We start from the raw sequence: 21134 nt of genomic DNA, 5'->3' as shown, positions 1-21134 counted from the left end.
ATTATTTCCATCCCTTTATATGGATATTTATGTAAGTATGTATGTGTTAAATAGTACCTTAACATTTATTTTTGTTGGGAGATATACATATATATATATGGAAAATGTCACTTACCCAGTGTACATCTGTTTGTGGCATGTTTCGCTGCAGATTCACATGCTGTGCACTGTTCCTGCCATCTAGTGTTGGGCTCGGAGTGTTACAAGTTGTTTTTCTTCGAAGAAGTCTTTTTGAGTCACGGGACCGAGTGCCTCCTCCCTTTCGGCTCCATTGCGCATGGGCATCAACTCCATCTTAGATTGTTTTCCGGCATAGGGTTAGGTAGGAGTGGTAGAATGAGAATACTAAAGATGTCCATGCAATGGAATAGATATGTATGTACAGAGTTTGTGCTAAAGGAATGTTTATTTACATATATACAATTTATAATTGCAACTTAAACGGCTACAGGCTCCCAGGGAGGTGGGAGGGCGCATGTGAATCTGCAGCGGAACATGCCACGAACAGATGTACACTGGGTAAGTGACATTTTCCGTTCGATGGCATGTGTAGCTGCAGATACACACGCTGTGCATAGACTACAAAGCAGTAATCCTCCCCAAAACGGTGGTCAGCCTGTAGGAGTTGAAGTCATTTGAAATAATGTTCTTAGTACAGCCTGTCCTACTGTGGCTTGTTGTGTTGCTAACACATCTACACAGTAGTGTTTGGTAAACGTATGAGGTGTAGACCAAGTGGCTGCCTTACAAATCTCAGTCATTGGTATGTTACCTAGAAAGGCCATTGTTGCTCCTTTCTTTCTTGTGGAGTGTGCCTTTGGTGTAACGAGTAGCTCTCTTTTAGCTTTGAGGTAACAGGTTTGTATGCATTTGACTATCCATCTGGCTATGCCCTGTTTGGATATAGGGTTACCAGCATGGGGTTTTTGGAAAGCAACGAACAATTGCTTAGTTTTACGAAATGGTTTTGTTCTGTCTATATAATACATTAGTGCTCTCTTTATGTCTAATGTATGCAGTGCTCTTTCTGCTACTGAGTCTGGCTGTGGGAAGAAGACTGGGACCTCGACAGTTTGGTTTAAATGAAACGGTGAAATGACTTTTGGCAGATATTTTGGATTTGTGCGGAAAACCACTTTATGTTTGTGTACTTGTATAAAGGGTTCTTCGATAGTGAACACTTGTATTTCGCTAACTCTTCGTAGTGAAGTGATGGCTATTAGAAATGCTACCTTCCAAGTTAAGAATTGGATTTGTCAAGAATGCATGGGTTCAAAAGGTGGCCCCATGAGTTGTGTAAGTACAATTTTAAGATTCCACTAGGGCACCGGTGGGGTTCTTGGACATATGATCCTTTTTAGTCCTTCCATAAAGGCTTTAATAACTGGTATTTTAAAAAGTGACTTTGTATGTTTAATCTGCAGGTAAGCGGAGATTGCAGTGAGATGAATTTTGATGGAAGAAAAAGCGAGATTTGCTTTTTGTAGGTGTAGTAAATAACTCACAATGTTTTGTATGGAGGCATCTAACGATGTGATTTGGTTTGCTTGGCAGTAGAAATCAAACCTTTTCCATTTATTAGCATAACAATGCCTTGTTGTCGGTTTTCTTGCCTGTTTTAATGACTTCCATACACTCATTTGAAAGGTTTAGATAGCCAGATTTTAAGACTTCAGGAGCCGGATTGCTAGGTTGAGTGATGCTGGATTGGGGTGTCTGATCTGTTGTTTGTGTTGTGTTAACAGATCTGGTCTGTTTGGGAGTTTGATGTGAGGTACTAGTGAGAGGTCCAATAGTGTGGTGTACCACGGTTGGCGAGCCCACGTTGGTGCTATGAGTATTAGTTTGAGTTTGTTTTGACTCAGTTTGTTGACTAGGAAAGGAATGAGTGGGAGAGGGGGAAAAGCGTAAGGAAACATCCCTGACCAATTGATCCATAGAGCATTGCCCTTGGACTGAGGGTGTGGATACCTGGACGCGAAGTTTTGGCATTTTGTGTTTTCTTTTGTTGCGAATAGGTCTATTTGTGGTGTTCCCCAGCTTCGAAAGTAAGTTAGTAGTATCTGGGGATGAATTTCCCATTCGTGTGTTTGTTAGTGATCTTGACTGAGATTGTCGGCTAACTGGTTTTGAATTCCTGGGATGTATTGTGCTATTAGGCGAATGTGATTGTGAATCGTCCAATGCCAAATCTTTTGTGCTAAGAGACACAGTTGTGATGAGTGTGTCCCTCCCTGTTTGTTTAGGTAATACATTGTTGTCATGTTGTCTGTTTTGACAAGAATGTGTTTGTGGGCTATTAGTGGTTGAAATGCTTTCAATGCTAGAAACACCGCTAACAGCTCTAAATGGTTTATATGCAATTGGCTTTGTTGAACGTCCCATTGTCCCTGTATACTGTGCTGGTTGAGGTGTGCTCCCCACCCTATCATGGAAGCATCTGTTGTGATCACGTATTGAGGCACTGGGTCTTGGAATAGCCACCCTTGGTTTAAATTTATAGGATTCCACCATTGAAGCGAGGAGTGTGTTTGGCGGTCTATCAACACTAGATCTTGAAGTTGACCCTGTGCTTGTGTTCATTGTGTTGCTAGGCCCTGTTGTAAGGGCCACATGTGTAGTCTTGCATTTGGGACAATGGCTATGCATGAAGACATCATGCCTAGGAGTTTAATTACAAACCTCACTTGATAGTGTTGGTTTGGGTGCATGTCTAGTATTACATTTTGGAAGGCTTGTACCCTTTGTGGACTTGGAGTGGCAATCCCTTTTTGTGTGTTGATTGTTGCTCCTAGGTATTGTTGTATTTGACACTGACGTAGATGTGATTTTTGGTAGTTTATAGAGAACCCTAACTTGTGAAGGGTTTCTATGACGTAGTTTGTGTGTAGAAGACACTGTTGCTGAGTGCTGGTTTTTATTAACCAGTCATCCAAGTAAGGGAATACATGCATGTGCTGTCTTCTGATGTGAGCAGCTACTACTACAAGACATTTTGTGAATACCCTTGGAGCTGTCTTGATGCCGAATGGTAGCACTTTGAATTGGTAATGCACGCCTTGGATTACGAACCTCAAGTATTTTCTGTGGGAAGGATATATGGGTATGTAGAAATAAGCATCTTTGAGATCTAATGTTGACATGTAGTCCTGTTGTTTGAGCAAGGGAATCACGTCTTGGAGTGTTACCATGTGAAAATGGTCTGATTTGATGTAATGATTTAGTGTTCTGAGGTCTAATATGGGTCTCAGTGTTTTGTCCTTTTTTGGAATTAGGAAATACAGGGAGTAAACACCTGTTCCTTTTTGATGGTTGGGTACTAGTTCTATTGCTTCCTTTTGTAACAATGCTTGGACTTCTAGTTGTAACAGATCTAAGTGTTGTTTGGACATGCTGTGTGCTCTTGGAGGCACATCTGGTGGCAAATGTAGGAATTCTATGCAATAACCATGTTGGATAATGGCTAGGACCCACACGTCCGTAGTTATGTGTTCCCAGTTTTGGTAATAATCTGTGAGCCTCCCCCCACTGGTGTTGGGGGTTTGTGACGTTGGAGTCACTGTTTAGTTTGTGGGGTTTTTGGGCTTTGGAATTTCCCTCTTGTTTTAGGGAACTGTCCACCCCTATATTGTCCCCGAAAACCTCCTCTCTGATATTGGCCCTGGTATGTGGTACTGACTTGTGAGGTGGAAGGCTCTGTGGTCTGGGCCCGAAACCCCCCTCTAAAGTGTGGCTTCCTAAAAGTGCCTCTGCTCTGTGCGGAGTAGAGCGCGCCAATGGCTTTGGCCGTATCAGTGTCTTTCTTCAGTTTGTCTATTGCTGTATCCACCTCCGGCCCAAACAATTGTTGTCCGTTGAAAGGCATATTCAGCACAGCCTGCTGGATTTCTGGCTCAAATCCGGAGGTACGTAGCCACGCTTGTCTCCGAATGGTTACCACCATGTTTACTGTCCTGGCCGCCGTGTCTGCTGAGTCCATAGCCGACCTTATTTGGTTGTTGGAGATAGTTTGGCCCTCCTCGACAACCTGTTGGGCACGTTTCTGGAACTCTTTGGGAAGGTGTTGAATGAAATGTTGCATTTCGTCCCAATGTGCCCTGTCGTATCTTGCCAGTAGAGCTTGCGAATTGGCAATTTGCCATTGATTGGCTGCCTGTGCTGCCACCCTTTTGCCTTCTGCATCGAATTTCCGACTTTCTTTGTCGGGTGGTGGTGCGTCTCCAGAAGTTTGTGAGTTTGCCCTTTTCCGGGCTGCTCCTACTACCACAGAATCAGGAGTTAACTGCTGTGTAATGTACACAGGGTCCGTAGGGGGAGGTTTATATTTCTTCTCCACCCTAGGTGTGATGGCTCTGCTCTTGACTGGGTCTTGAAACACTTGTTTGGCGTGTTTTAACATGCCTGGTAACATTGGCAAACTTTGGTATTGGCTGTGCGTAGATGAAAGGGTATTGAACAAGAAGTCATCTTCTATGGGCTCTGCATGCAATGCTACGTTATGAAAAGTAGCTGCCCTGGAAACCACCTGCATGTAAGCAGTACTGTCCTCCGGTGGTGATGGCCTTGCCGGGTAGCAATCCGGACTATTATCTGAGACCGGTGCATCATACAAATCCCATGCATCCAGGTCATCTTGGCTCATCCCTGTGTGCGTTGGTGACTGCATCATTGGGGGTGTTGCTATTGGGGACAGATGTGGCGAGTGCGGTGGCGATGGCTGTGAAGAAAACTGTGGTGGTGTTTTTTCTTTAGCCACTTTTGCTTTTGGCTGCATTTCCACCTCATGGAATGCGAGCTTCCGCTTCATCTTTACTGGAGGAAGAGTTCTGATTTTCCCCGTGTCTTTTTGTATATGGAGCCTCCTCTGGGTATGGTCTGGCTCTCCCATGCCCAGTTCTTGTTCAAACCTGTGGCCTTGTAATTGTGAGGAAAGGCCCTGTTCGTCTGTATAGGAGCTGTGTTTCGGCTCCGAGGCTGCATGTTTCGGCACCGAAACCTTTTCGGCAGTCTTTTTTGGTTCAGAGGAAACCGTTTTGGCTTTCGGGGTGCCAATTTCTCGGTGTTGAGTGTGGTCGGAGTAGGTATCTCGGTGCTGAGTCTGTTCGGAGCCGGTATCTCGACCGGATTCGGATGTCTTCGGCTGCTGGGAGGCCTTTTTAGGTGCCAATGTTTGGTCACTGTGTTTTCGGGTAAAGCCATGGCCTGTTGGCGGAGGCGTCCCCTGGGCCTTCATGATTTTCGAGTGAGTTTTTGCCGGGCTGGTTTACTCACGGTTTGTTACCTCGTCGGCTGCTCACTCATGCCACGAACAGATGTACACTGGGTAAGTGACATTTTCCGTTCAGTGGCATGTGTAGCTGCAGATACACTTGCTGTGCATAGACTACTAAGCAGTAACCTCCCCCAAAAAGCGGTGGCTTAGCCTGTAGGAGTTGAAGTTGTTTGAAATAATGTCCTTAATACAGCCTGTCCTACTGTGGCTTGTTGTGTTGTTAACACATCTACACAGTAATGTTTTGTGAATGTATGAGGCGTAGACCAGGTGGCTGCCTTACAAATTTCAGTCATAGGTATATTCCCCAGAAAGGCCATTGTGGCGCCTTTTTTCCTAGTGGAATGCGCTTTTGGTGTAATAGGTAGATCTCTTTTTGCTTTGATATAACAAGTTTGAATACATTTAACTATCCATCTGGCAATGCCTTGTTTGGATATAGGATTACCGGCATGAGGTTTTTGGAAGGCTACAAACAATTGTTTTGTTTTACGAAATTGTTTTGTCCTGTCAATGTAATACATTAGTGCTCTCTTTATGTCTAATGTATGTAATGCTCTTTCGGCTACTGAGTCTGGTTGTGGAAAGAAGACTGGGAGTTCCACTGTTTGGTTTAGGTGGAACGGCGATATGACTTTTGGTAATAATTTGGGATTTGTACGTAGAACCACTTTATGTTTATGTATTTGTATAAAGGGTTCTTGTATAGTAAATGCTTGTATTTCACTTACTCTTCTAAGTGATGTGATAGCTATTAGAAAAACTACCTTCCAAGTTAAGTATTGCATCTCACAAGAGTGTATGGGTTCAAATGGTGGTCCCATGAGTTGTGAGAAAATGACTAAGTCGACATGGCACTCCCCTCAAGGTGCCATGCCAACCTCACACTGCCTGTGGCATAGGCAAGTCACCCCTCTAGCCGGCCTTACAGCCCTAAGGCAGGGTGCACTATACCACAGGTGAGGGCATAGGTGCATGAGCACTATGCCCCTACAGTGTCTAAGCAAAACCTTAGACATTGTAAGTGCAGGGTAGCCATAAGAGTATATGGTCTGGGAGTCTGTCAAAAACGAACTCCACAGCTCCATAATGGCTACATTGAATACTGGGAAGTTTGGTATCAAACTTCTCAGAATAATAAACCCACACTGATGTCAGTGTTGGAGTTATTAAAAAATGCACACAGAGGGCATCTTAGAGATGCCCCCTGTATTTTACCCAATTGTTCAGTGCAGGACTGACTGGTCTATGCCAGCCTGCTGCTGAGAGACGAGGTTCTGACCCCATGTGGTGAGAGCCTTTGTGCTCTCTGAGGACAGGAACAAAGCCTGCTCTGGGTGGAGGTGCTTCACACCTCCCCCTTGCAGAAACTGTAACACCTAGCAGTGAGCCTCAAAGGCTCAGGCTTTGTGTTACAATGCCCCAGGGCACTCCAGCTAGTGGAGATGCCCGCCCCCTGGACACAGCCCCCACTTTTGGCGGCAAGTCCAGGGGAGATAATGAGAAAAACAAGGAGGAGTCACTCACCAGTCAGGACAGCTCCTAAGGTGTCCTGAGCTGAGGTGACCCCTGCCTTTAGAAATCCTCCATCTTGGTTTTGGAGGATTCCCCCAATAGGAATAGGGATGTGCCCCCCTCCCCTCAGGGAGGAGGCACAAAGAGGGTGTAGCCACCCTCAAGGACAGTAGCCATTGGCTACTGCCCTCCCAGACCTAAACACACCCCTAAATTCAGTATTTAGGGGCTCCCCAGAACCTAGGAAACTAGATTCCTGCAACCTAAGAAGAAGAGGACTACTGAGCTGAAATCCTGCAGAGAAGACGGAGACACCAACTGCTTTGGCCCCAGCTCTACCGGCCTGTCTCCCCACTTCTAAAGACACTGCTCCAGCGACGCGTTCCACAGGGTCCAGCAACCTCTGAAGCCTCAGAGGACTACCCTGCATCTAGAAGGACCAAGAACTCCAGAGGACAGCGGCTCTGTTCCCCAAAGACTGCAACTTTGCAACAAAGAAGCAACTTTGAAACAACACACGTTTCCCGCCGGAAGCGTGAGACTTTGCACTCTGCACCCAACGCCCCCGGCTCGACTTGTGGAGAACAAACACCACAGGGAGGACTCCCCGGCGACTACGAGACCTGAGTTGACCCCCCTTAGCCCCCACAGCGACGTCTGCAGAGGGAATCCCGAGGCTCCCCCTGACCGCGACTGCCTGCTTCAAAGACCCGACGCCTGGTAAAGACACTGCACCCGCAGCCCCCAGGACCTGAAGGATCCGACCTCCAGTGCAGGACCGCCCCCCAGGTGGCCCTCTCCCTTGCCCAGGTGGTGGCTACCCCGAGGAGCCCTCCCCCCCTTTGCCTGCCTGTACCGCTGAAGAGACCCCTTGGTCTCCCATTGAAACCCATTGCGAACCAGATGCCTGTTTGCACACTGCACCCGGCCGCCACCGTGCTGCTGAGGGTGTACTTTCTGTGCTGACTTGTGTATCCCCCGGTGCCCTACAAAACCCCCCTGGTCTGCCCTCTGAAGACGTGGGTACTTACCTGCTGGCAGACTGGAACCGGGGCACCCCCTTCTTCATTGAAGCCTATGTGTTTTGGGCACCACTTTGACCTCTGCACCTGACCGGCCCTGAGCTGCTGGTGTGGTAACTTTGGGGTTGCTCTGAACCCCCATCGGTGGGCTACCTTGGACCCAAACTTGAACCCCGTAGGTGGTTTACTTACCTGCAAAACTAACAAACACTTACCACCCCGAGGAACTGTTGAAAATTGCACTGTCTACATGGAGTGCAGAATTATTAGGCAAGTTGTATTTTTGAGGATTAATTTTATTATTGAACAACAACCATGTTCTCAATGAACCCAAAAAACTCATTAATATCAAAACTGAATATTTTTGGAAGTAGTTTTTAGTTTGTTTTTAGTTTTAGCTATGTTAGGGGGATATCTGTGTTTGCAGGTGACTATCACTGTGCATAATTATTAGGCAACTTAACAAAAAAAAATATATACCCATTTCAATTATTTATCATTACCAGTGAAACCAATATAACATCTCAACATTCACAAATATACATTTCTGACATTCAAAAACAAAACAAAAACAAAGCAGTGACCAATTTAGCCACCTTTCTTTGCAAGGACACTCAAAAGCCTGCCATCCATGGATTCTGTCAGTGTTTTGATCTGTTCACCATCAACATTGCGTGCAGCAGCAACCACAGCCTCCCAGACACTGTTCAGAGAGGTGTACTGTTTTCCCTCCTTGTAAATCTCACATTTGATGATGGACCACAGGTTCTCAATGGGGTTCAGATCAGGTGAACAAGGAGGCCATGTCATTAGATTTCCTTCTTTTATACCCTTTCTTGCCAGCCACGCTGTGGAGTACTTGGACGCGTGTGATGGAGCATTGTCCTGCATGAAAATCATGTTTTTCTTGAAGGATGCAGACTTCTTCCTGTACTACTGCTTGAAGAAGGTGTCTTCCAGGAACTGGCAGTAGGACTGGGAGTTGAGCTTGACTCCATCCTCAACCCGAAAAGGCCCCACAAGCTCATCTTTGATGATACCAGCCCAAACCAGTACTCCACCTCCACCTTGCTGGCGTCTGAGTCGGACTGGAGCTCTCTGCCCTTTACCAATCCAGCCACGGGTCCATCCATCTGGCCCATCAAGACTCACTCTCATTTCATCAGTCCATAAAACCTTAGAAAAATCAGTCTTGAGATATTTCTTGGCCCAGTCTTGACGTTTCAGCTTGTGTGTCTTGTTCAGTGGTGGTCGTCTTTCAGCCTTTCTTACCTTGGCTATGTCTCTGAGTATTGCACACCTTGTGCTTTTGGGCACTCCAGTGATGTTGCAGCTCTGAAATATGGCCAAACTGGTGGCAAGTGGCATCGTGGCAGCTGCACGCTTGACTTTTCTCAGTTCATGGGCAGTTATTTTGCGCCTTGGTTTTTCCACACGCTTCTTGCGACCCTGTTGACTATTTTGAATGAAACGCTTGATTGTTCGATGATCACGCTTCAGAAGCTTTGCAATTTTAAGAGTGCTGCATCCCTCTGCAAGATATCTCACTATTTTTGACTTTTCTGAGCCTGTCAAGTCCTTCTTTTGACCCATTTTGCCAAAGGAAAGGAAGTTGCCTAATAATTATGCACACCTGATATAGGGTGTTGATGTCATTAGACCACACCCCTTCTCATTACAGAGATGCACATCACCTAATATGCTTAATTGGTAGTAGGCTTTCGAGCCTATACAGCTTGGAGTAAGACAACATGCATAAAGAGGATGATGTGGTCAAAATACTCATTTGCCTAATAATTCTGCACTCCCTGTAGTTTTAAAATAGCTATATGTCATTTGTGTGAAAACTGTATATGCTATTTTGCTAATTCAAAGTTCCTAAAGTTCCTACATGAAATACCTTTCATTTGAAGTATTACTTGTAAATCTTGAACCTGTGGTTCTTAAAATAAACTAAGAAAATATATTTTTCTATACAAAAACCTATTGGCCTGGAATTGTCTCTGAGTGGGTGTTCCTCATTTATTGCCTGTGTGTGTACAACAAATGCTTAACACTACTCCTCTGATAAGCCTACTGCTCGACCACACTACCACAAAATAGAGCATTAGAATTATCTCTTTTTGCCACTATCTTACCTCTAAGGGGAACCCTTGGACTCTGTGCATGCTATTTCTTACTTTGAAATAGTACATACAGAGCCAACTTCCTACAGTTTGTTTACCAGATAAGGAATGAGTGGGAGAGGGGGAAAAGCGTAAGCAAATAACCCTGACCAACTGATTCATAACGCATTGCCCTTGGACTGAGGGTGTGGGTACCTGGACGCGAAGTTTTGGCATTTTGCGTTTTCTTTTGTTGCAAATAGGTCTATTTTTGGCGTGTGTTTGTTGGTGATCTCGACTGAGATTTTCGGCCAACTGGTTCTGTATTCCTGGAATGTATTGTGCTATTAGGCGAATGTGATTGTGAATTGCCCAATGCCAAATTTTTTGTGCTAAGAGACACAGTTGTGACGAGTGTGTCCCTCCTTGTTTGTTGAGGTAATACATTGTCGTCATGTTGTCGGTTTCAACAAGAATGTGTTTGTGGGCTATCAGTGGTTAAAATGCTTTTAATGCTAGAAATACTGCCAACAGTTCTAAATGATTTATGTGTAGTTGTTTTTGTTGATAGTCCCATTGTCCCTGTATGCTGTGCTGGTTGAGGTGTGCTCCCCACCCCATCATGTAAGCATCTGTTGTGATCATGTCTTGAGGCACTGGGTCTTGGAATGGCCACCCTTGGTTTAAATTTATAGGGTTCCACCATTGAAGCGAGAAGTGTGTCTGGCTGTCTACCAACACTAGATCTTGGAGTTGACCCTGTGCTTGTGTCCATTGTTTTGCTAGGCACTGTTGTAAGGGCCGCATGTGTAATCTTGCGTTTGGGACAATGGCTATGCATGAAGACATCATGCCTAGAAGTTTCATTACAAACCTCACTTGGTAGTGTTGGTTTGGCTGTATGTTTAATGTTATATTTTGGAAAGCTTGTACCCTTTGTGGACTTGGAGTGGCAATCGCTTTTTGTGTGTTGAGTGTTGCTCCCAAGTATTGTTGTACTTGGGATGGCTGCAGATGTGATTTTTGGTAATTTATAGAAAACCCCAGTTTGTGTAGAGTTTCTATAACGTATTGCGTGTGAAGAAGACACTGTTGTTGAGTGCTGGTTTTTATTAGCCAGTCATCTAAGTACGGGAATACGTGCATGTGCTGTCTCCTTATGTGAGCGGCTACTACTGCAAGGCATTTTGTGAATACCCTTGGGGCTGTTGTTATCCTGAACGGTAACACTTTGAATTGATAGTGCACGCCGTGTATTACAAACCTTAAGTATTTTCTGTGGGAAGGATGTATGGGTATGTGAAAGTAGGCATCCTTGAGATCTAATGTTGACATGTAGTCCTCTTTTTTGAGTAAGGGAACCACGTCTTGAAGTGTTACCATGTGGAAGTGATCTGATTTGATGAAGAGATTCAGCGTTCTGAGGTCTAATATGGGTCTTAATGTTTTGTCTTTCTTTCGAATTAGGAAATATAGAGAGTAGACGCCTGTTCCTTTTTAATGGTTGGGTACTAACTCTATTGCTTGTTTTTGTAACAATGCTTGGACTTCTATTTGTAACAGGTGTAAGTGTTGTTTGGACATATTGTGTGCTCTGGGGGCCTCATCTGGCGGGAAATTTATGAATTCTATGCAATAACCATGTTGAATAATGGCTAGGACCCATGCGTCCGTAGTTATGTGTGTCCAGTTTTTGTAGAATGCAGTAAGTCTCCCCCCCACTGGTGTTAAGTGTTGGGGTTTTGTGACATTTAAGTCACTGTTTGGTTTGACTTGCTTTAGGGGTTTGGAATTTTCCCCTTGTTCTTGGGAATTGTCCACCCCTATATGAGCCTCAAAACCCTCCTCTCTGGTATTGTCCCTGATAGGTGGGTCTGGTTTGAGAGGTGGAAGGTTCTGGTGTTTGCATACGAAACCCCCCTCTAAACTGTGGCTTTCTAAATGTGGCTCTGCTTTGTGGGGAGTAGAGCGCGCCCATGGCTTTTGGCCGTGTGTGTGTCCTTTTTTTTATTTTTCAATTGCTGTGGCCACATCCGGCCCAAACAATTGTTCCTGGTTGAAAGGCATGTTTAACACAGCTTGTTGGATTTCTGGCTTGAATCCTGAGCTTCGTAACCATGCATGCCTGCGAATGGTTACCGCAGTGTTGACTGTTTGTGCTGCTGTGTCTGCCGAGTCTAATGCAGACCTTATTTGGTTGTTGGATATTGCTTCTCCTTCCTCAACAACCTGTTGGGCACGTTTCTGGTGTTCTTTGGGCAAGTGCTGTATAATGTGTTGCATCTCGTCCCAGTGTGCCCTGTCGTAGCGAGCCAGTAAGGCTTGCGAGTTTGCGATCCGCCATTGATTGGCTGCCTGTGCTGCCACCCGTTTGCCCGCCGTATCAAACTTTCTACTCTCCTTGTCAGGCGGTGGAGCGTCTCCTGATGATTAAGAGTCTGCCCTCTTTCTTGCTGCCCCTACAACTACTGAGTCTGGCGTAAGCTGCTGTGTTATAAACACAGGGTCCGTTGGGGGAGGTTTGTATTTTTTCTCCACCCTAGGTGTAATAGCCCTTCCTTTCACTGGCTCCTGGAAGACCTGTTTTGCGTGCTTAAGCATGCCTGGGAGCATTGGCAGACTCTGGTAGGAAGTGTGGGTGGACGCCAAGGTGCTGAATAGGAAATCATCCTCTATTGGCTCTGAATGCATTGCTACATTATGGAATGTAGCTGCCGTTGATAGTACCTGCGTATATGCAGTACTGTCCTCTGGAGGTGACTGCCTTGTTGAGTAGCAATCTGGGCTGTTGTCTGATATCGGAGCATCATATAAGTCCCATGCATCCGGATCATCCTGTCATATCCCTGTATGGGTCGGTGACTGCATTGGGGGTGTTGTTACCGGGGACAGCTGTGGTGAATGCAGTGGAGAAGGTTGTGGCGAAAACCTTGGTGGCGGTGTTTTATCTCTTGCCACCTTTGCCTTTGGCTGCATTTCTGACTCATGAAATGCAAGCTTTCTCTTGGTTTTAATTGGAGGAAGAGTTTGTATTTTCCCAGTCTCTTTCTGGATATGCAACCTCCTTTGGGTATGGTCTGGTTCCCCCATACCTATTTCCTACTCAAACCTGTGTTTTTGCATTTGGCTGGAAAGTCCTTGCTCTTCCGTGTAAGAGCTTCTTTTCGGCTCCGAAACCGCTTTTTTCGGTACCGAAGCTTCCGTGAAAGTCTTTTTCGGTTCCGACGTAACTTTTCTCACCTTGGGTGAGTCGAACTCTCGGTGCTGAGATTGTTGGGAGCCTGAATCTCGACCGGAGTCGGATGTCTTCGGCAGTTCTTTGGCCTTTTTCGGTTCAGTTGTTTCGGTCACCGTCTTTTCAATGGGTTAAGCCATGGCCTGTTGGCGGTGGCATCCCCTTGGCCTTTACGATCTTTGTGTGAGTCTTGGACGGGGCAGTTTTACTCACTGTTTTCGGCGTTGTCGCGGGTCGCTCACTTTCAGAATCATTTCTGAGTCCGTTCCCAGGATGGAAATTCTTTCCTCCTCTTCGATTCCGAATTGTTCCCTCGGTGTCGACGCCATCTGTAGTCTTCTGCCTCTTTGATCACGTAGGGTCTTTTTCGATCGAAATGCCCGACAGTCCTCACAAGTATCCTCCCTGTGTTCTGGTGATAGACACAGATTACAGACCAAGTGTTGGTCTGTATAAGGATACTTCGAGTGGCACTTCGAACAGAACCGGAAGGGGGTCCGGTCCATTAGTTTAATCGATGGACGCGGTCGGGCCGACCAGGCCTTGCTGAAGAGCGGAAGCCCCGAAGGGCCGCCGGAGCGCTTCTACTGTCGGTGTCGATACGCTAACATTAAACCGGTACCGAGCGCGAACAATACCGTCGAATTTTCGATATTCAGCTAACTTTCCCGATTCGAAATACGGAGCGAAGAGGAACACGTCCGAACCCGATGGCGGAAAATAAACAATCTAAGATGGAGTCGACGCCCATGCACAATGGAGCCGAAAGGGAGGAGTCCCTCGGTCTCGTGACTCGAAAAGACTTCTTTGAAGAAAAACAACTTGTAACACTCCGAGCCCAACACTAGATGGCAGGATAATGCACAGCATGTGTATCTGCAGCTACATATGCCACCAAATATATATATTTCAAATACACATATATCAATATCCTTTAAACCACACAACCCCTCAACCCATACCCACCCTTAACCCTAAAAGTACCCTTGCCACCCAAAAACCCTAACAAACTAGTCAAAAAGTAGCAACCTTTTGGAAAGTTTAGTGGAGATTTGTCAAACGGGGCTAAAGTTATCAGCAAAACAAACAAGGCATTTCCTGTGGAAATGCTGACTTAACTAGAACAACCTAGTGGCGACTGCCAGCACAAAAACCTGGATACAATGAGTCACAAAGAAATTAACTATCCAAGAAAGAAGTGACTCAAACTGATGGACTCATCAAAGAACAAAAATATTTCCATTACAACATTTTGCCTTCAAGTAGTACAAAAATCTTTGTTCACTGACTGCAGTGCTGACACTTCTGGATTTTCAAAAGGCATCAGGAGTGAAGATTCTACTTGGAATGTGGAATCCATGCAGTCATGAGATCTCTTGAGATATGCAGCAATCGTGTTTTATTGTTCGTGATGTTCAGTTCATATGAATGCAGTGATTTTAAATAGTACATCCAGTGATTTTTTTCTGGAGTCCAGTAGTTCTTCCTTTAATTTATGTTCCCCAGGGCAAATCTTCAGGTCTGATAACAAATGGTCCACAAGATTAAAATGATTGGCTACAGGCTGGGGGAGGGGCGTGGCCTAACACCAATAGAGTAGGCAGCACTCTGCAGTGCTCCCACCAGTGATTTCCATCTGGCCTCATCCTGCCCCTATATCTGGCCGAGGAGGACCCCCAGTTTGAGCCCACAACCACCATATCTCAATCACAGGTGGCGACTTCCCTGGACTGCCCTCCAAGGCCACTGATCGATGAGGAGCCGCCCAGCCAGACTCTCCCAGGGCCGCTCAAAATGGCAGCCTGGGACATACACACTGCCCTGAGCTGCCGGCGCTGCTCTTGCTGGTGTGGGCTCCGGGCCACACAAAGCTGAGGGACTGCCTGGTGGTGGACAGGTGATGCTGCCCAACCCCACAAACTAGCCTGCGACTCTTGCAGGATGGGCTTGACCTGTCGTCGTGGGAGGCAGCATAGTGATGACGTGGGTGCCCACGGAGTGGCCTCCCACAGATCGCTTCAGGTGACGGTTTGTTGTACGGTGTCTTGTCTGACGGCATTCATGGAGCACTTAGACAGTGGATCCTGGAGCAGCCAGCGCATGAGTAGCTGATCTGGGGGGAACGGTGGGGGCCTGGCTCTTTCCGGCTCCGTGGATTTCAGTGGTAGAGGCTGACTGGGGTACTGGTGGAGGCAGGTGCTGCATGAAGAGTGGCCCCCGGGGTGACTGAAGCAGGGTGCCTAGAACTGGGCCATGCTGCCATTGAGGCCCCTGCAAATGACACCACTCTGCCCAGGCGAGCTGGAGAGCATTCATGTGATTGGGAATCCCTGAAAGGAGAAGAAACTGCCAGGCACACTGCAATACTCCTGCTTGGGTCCCAGAGACCCTGTACCTGAGCCGGGCATAGAGATCCTCTGCCGTCAAGGGGGACGCCTGAACGGTATAGACATCTGACGCTGCAGCCCCTTTGGAACTTGTGGTGGAATGCACCCTAGAGAGACAAGCATCCTGTGGGAACCTCCTCAACAATCAGATTAGCTCTACTGGCAGATCACAAGGGAATATCCTCTTTCGGCTGCTGCTTCTCAATACAGACCTAGCATCTGCAAACGAAGTCACCTACAATCACACGGGAAGTGAGTGTTGAAGAGAATCCCCCCCCCTTTGTTTTCTCCAGCATCTCATCCTGAGCGCACAACAGCTCCCACGACTGGACGGAGTCGACCACGGGGGGGGCTTCTGAGTAATGAGTGTAGTCCCCTGACCTGTATTAGTCAGCGCACCTGTCCCCTGGCACCCCCAGGTGGAGAAGACAGTTACCTCCCCTCAATTGTGCCTTGGGCAAGACAGCTCTCAGAAAGGTTGGATGGCAAAAGAGGACCCGTTAGAGGGGGCAACACATTCCCAGCACAATCACGACATCACCTGCTCCCTCTGAGGCCTCGGGTGACCCTACACTCCAGGATGTACTGCAGGCCATCACTGACTACTGCGAGTCTTTGGAGGCCCAAATTGACTCCCTGGGCCCAGAGTCACCTCTACTGAAAAAGATATCCAAAACATTACGCCGACCCTGGGAGATGTGACTAGCAAACTTACAGCGACAGAATCGAAGGTAAGTCACTTGCAGTAAAAAGTAGAAGAAGCTGAGAATAAATCCCATCACAACAATATTCGTGTGACTGGTCTCCGGAGTGAAAAGGGAGGGGGGTGGAGGGGTATGATGGTGTACCTAGAGAGATAGCTAAGACAGGCGGTTGTGTCTGAAGGACTCTCACAATTCTTTGCACTAGAAAGGGCGCACAGAGTGCCAGCGTGCCCTCCACCACGGGAGCGTGGAGAGAGACCATATCTCTGGCCAAGCCAGAAAGAAAGGGGACAGCCATGTTGAAAATTGCGTGGTACGCATCTTCCCAGATTTTTCCAGGGAGGTCCAACGACAAAGATCCACCTTTAAGGATGCCAAAGCAAAACTTCACCAGTTGGGAATCCAATACTCAATAAAAGTTCCCTCTTGCCTCCGAGTCCTGACAGAAGGAAAAACACAATTGTTTAACACCCTGATAATCGTTCTCAGCATCGCAGCCCAGAACAAAGACCTCAAAGTGCTGGCAAGCGTAAAACCCAATCATGGCGTAGACATGACTTGCCCACTACAAACAGTCCCCATGGCGGAGGAGACTCTATGGGAATGTAGGAGGGTGATGGCAGCGGTAGCATCTGAGTAGCGCAGATACAAACACTACCTCTCCACCAGATGAAACATTTGAGAGAGATTTGAACTTTGACCTTGAGTCCTGTACATCTGGGGACTTGGAGGCTGCCATGCCAGTGGTGACTCCAGGCACTGCTGATAAAATCATATGGACTAAAGACTATTCAAAGAAGGTCGAGTAGCACTAAGAGATTGAACTCAGAAAACGCTGCTGGGATCGTATACTGTTCATGGGCTCCCAATGGCCAATGTTACGCTTTTATTATCACCTGCCGGGTGGGAAGAGGCGTACGGGGGCTTGTGAGCCACCATGACCCCTATTAACGGTTTGCAAGTGGGTACACCAGCGAGCATGGTTAACTGTTTGAATGTCTGGATGTGAGGTTGTAGGAAAGTGCCACTATTGGCATTGTAAGTGCAGTGTAGCCATATTAAGTATATAGTCTGGGAGTTTGCCATTACGAACTCCATAGCACCATAGTGGCTTCACTGAATACTGGGAAGTATGGTATCAAACTTATGAGCACAATAAACCCACACTGATGCCAGTGTGGGATGTATTGAAAAATGCAAACAGAGGGCATCTTAGAGATGCCCCCTGTATTTTAGCCCAACTGCTAGTGTAAGACTGACCAGTCTGTGCCAGCGTGCCACATCCAGGCATGTTTCTGACCACATGGGGTGAGTGCCTTTGTGCACTCTGTGGTCAGAAACAAAGCCTGTCCTGGGTGGAGGTGCTTCACACCTCCCCTGCAGGAACTGTAACACCTAGCGGTGAGCCTCAAAGGCTCAAGCCTCAGATTACGGTGCCCCAGGGCAGGCACTCCAGCTAGTGGAGATGCCCCTCCCCCCTGGACAAAGCCCCACTTTTGGCGGCAAGTCCGGTGGGAAAATTAGGGAAAACAGGGAGGAGTGACCACCCCAGCCAGGGCCACCCCTAAGGTGTCCAGAGCTGACGTGACCCCTCTCCCTGCAGAATCCTTCATCTTGGTTTGGAGGACAGGGACCAATAGGGATAGGAATGTGCCCCCCTCCCCAAAGGGCTACTGCCCTCTGACCCCTAACACACCCGTAAATCTAGGATTTAAGGGCCTCCCTGAACCCAGCTCACCAGATTCCTGGTGACCTACAAAGAGAAGAAGGACTGCTAAGCTGAAAACCCCAGCAGAGAAGGAAGACAACAACTGCTTTCGGCCCCAGCCCTACCAGCCTGTCCCCTGCTTCAAAGAACCTGCAAGAAGTGACACATCCAGCAGATCCAGCGACCTCTGACAACTCCAGAGAACTGCCCAGCAGCCCAAAGGACCACGAACTCCTGAGGACAGCGGCTCTGTCCAAAAGAAACTTTCAACCTAGGACTCCCACCTCACTCCTCATCCCTGTGCACCGGATGTCCACATCTCGTGTTCAGGTGGTCCACCCAGCAAGAAAGGGTGCCCAGGCGATTGGGAACAAGAGCCCACTCTGGGTTGTCCCCTCCAAGCCCCCACGACGACGCCTGCAGAGAGAATCAAGAGGAACTCCCCCTAAATGCAAGCTCCAGATGAAGATATCCGTCACCTGCAGCTCCGAGGCCTTGAAGAACCTGTCCCCCAGTGCAGAATCGACCAGCATGCGGCCCTCTTCCCTGTCCAGCCGGTGGTATGTTCGAGAAGCCCCCCCACCCAGTCCTCGTCTGCAGCCTCAGAGTGACCCCCGGGGTCCCCTCATAGAGTTGCATAAAAAACCAAATGCCCTGTTTGCACCCGGCACCCGGCCACCCTAGTGCCGCTGAGAGTGTGTGTTTGGTGCCGACTTGGGGCCTCTCCAGTCCTCTGTAGCTGATTCTCAGATGGGCAGGTCCCACCCCTCAGTACCTGACTCGCCAGTGATTAGAACAGCATGACATTTCACTAACTGGCAGACACAATGGGATCTCAGACTCCTGTCTCCACGTGCATCCAAAAGCACAGGACTACTCGTACTTCTCAGGCCTAGAGAGCTACATGTCATACTAGACACTTTTCTTTGTACACCCAGCGCCCACGGACTAGTCCACAATGCGGAATACCTAGCCAAAAAAAAATATTAGATCATAATCTGTAGCTCCACCACTTGAAACGGACTTCACCTAGACCCCGCATCCCCACATGGAAGTTAAAACCCGATTCACTCGAAAGTCCACAGTTTAGGGAGGCCATACGGGAACATACAGTACATTACATCACTGAGAACGAGGGGACCGTGAGTACCCCTTTAGTAGAATGGGATGCCTGCAAGGCAGTCAATCCACAATTACAGGAAATGCTTTTAGAGGCGAAAGAACAAGCAGAGACCCATGTCGAATTACTTCATTGCTTCGACTACAAACAATATATCACCAGAGCCCATGCAGAACGAGACAAAATAGTCTCTCTGCTAACATGGTTGGCTAATCAAACCAAGAGAAGATCAGTCATAGTAGAAATTCATACAGATGACGGTCACCATTTATATAGACAAGAAGAGATTGATAGCTACTTCATGCACTACTACATGGAACTATATAAAACACCACCCCATATAATGCAAAGAACGTTACACGCCTTTCTGACTGCATTGCCCCTGAAGGCCTTAATGAGGATAGAGGCAGCAAGTCTTGGCAGAGACATAATGATTCCTGAGATAAGGGGGGCGATCAAGAGCCTGGCACATGGCAAGACACCTGGGACAGATGGACTCCCAATGGAATTTTACGCTACATATTCAGCAGAGTTGGCCTCCAGGCTGGCTGCGTAACATCTGGCAGACAAAAAGGCAGGAGCCTTCCCCAGTCTCCATACTGGAGACATTGGTCGTTCCCTTGTTGAAACCCGGGAAACCAGCCTATGGCCATAGGGCCTATAAACCCCTTTCCTGCGGAACCTGAATTATAAAATCCTCAGCAAGATTCTAGCTACTCACCTACTCCCTCACATGACCACCCTGGAGCACCCTGACCAAGCATGGTTTATACCGGGCCGAAATACAGCTTTCAATATTCACCAAATTGTGGTGATAATGTTCGACGCCTCCTATGACAAGGCTAGGGCTGCGGCTTTCTCAATCAACATGGAGAAGGATTTTGACAGTTTGGATTGGGCCTATCTCTACAGTGTACTGACCAAGATGGAACTGGGGGAAGGTTTACTCGACATAGGTTTGCCTGCTCTATACTAACCCATCAGCCACGGTTCGCACAGGACATCTCACCTCAGAAAGCTATAGAATAGAAAGGGGAACAAGACAGGCTACCCGCTCTCGCCCCTGCTGTTAGCCCTGGTCGTGGTACCTCTGGCCTGCATGGCCAGGACAGGGAGTAAATACCAGGAGCTTAAGTTGGGGCCTACATGCCATCATGTTATATTATATGCAGATGATTTTGTATTCTTCCTAGTATGACCACAGACCGAGCTAATGCCAAGCAAATGATGGCGGAGTTTGGTGCCTTATCAGGCCTACGGGTTAACTGACAAAAATCTAGGCTATTCCCATTCAGTCCTGACGGTGTCCCCTCAGACGCACTGGAACCTCTACAGTGGGAACCCAAAATGTTTCCCATACTGGAGGTTGAAATATATAATGATCAACGCAATATGAAGGATGGAAGCTTTGGGAAGGCACTTTGGTCGCCTAAGTCTTGCTGGAGTTTTGGCAAGCACTTCCACTCTCGATGATAGGCCACGCAGCTCTACTCAACGTGGTAGCCCTCCGCACATTATTTTATTTCTTGTCTGTGTTACCACTCTGGATCCCTTGCACCACCTTTAAGGACTTCAATACCTTAACTATTACCTTCCTGTGGGGACCAGAAGAGGGTGGCCCTTCCAAAACTACAACGCCCCTGAGGAGGCAGAGATGAACGAGTTACTTACCTTCGGTAACGACTTTTCTGGTGGATACATTAGCTACCTGTGGATTCCTCACCTAATGAATACTCCCATGGCGCCAGCATTCGACGGAAATCTTCTTACTAGTCTCTGCACGTCGACGAGGACGTCACTCTAGCCCACGCGACGCCATCTGACGTCATACAGGCAATAAGAGGTCCTCGACGACCTGCCGACGTCAGTACCAATCATTTTTTACGTGCATGAGAACAACCAGGCAATGCAATGAAAGAGCAAGGCAACATCCCATTACATTGTAAAAATACACAACATTGCATGAATAACTGTAAATCTTTTATATAACTCTCTCTTTTTAAAATATATATACACATCAAGTATATACACAAAGATATATACATATATAAATATAATATATACAA

The 21134-nt window shown here is 47.2% G+C and overlaps 1 protein-coding gene across 1 annotated transcript in view; it reads right to left on the bottom strand.

The window, feature by feature from the left end:
- The window catches only part of DMXL1 (Dmx like 1), a 1414533-nt gene that overhangs the window by 665047 nt on the left and 728352 nt on the right, over window positions 1–21134 (bottom strand). The window lies entirely within an intron of this gene.

This window comes from Pleurodeles waltl, chromosome 1_1 (genome assembly GCF_031143425.1).
Source record: "Pleurodeles waltl isolate 20211129_DDA chromosome 1_1, aPleWal1.hap1.20221129, whole genome shotgun sequence".
NCBI classification, from domain to species: domain Eukaryota; kingdom Metazoa; phylum Chordata; class Amphibia; order Caudata; family Salamandridae; genus Pleurodeles; species Pleurodeles waltl.
Note: the sequence above shows the minus strand (reverse complement) of the source record. Positions and strands in the feature narration are given on the sequence as shown.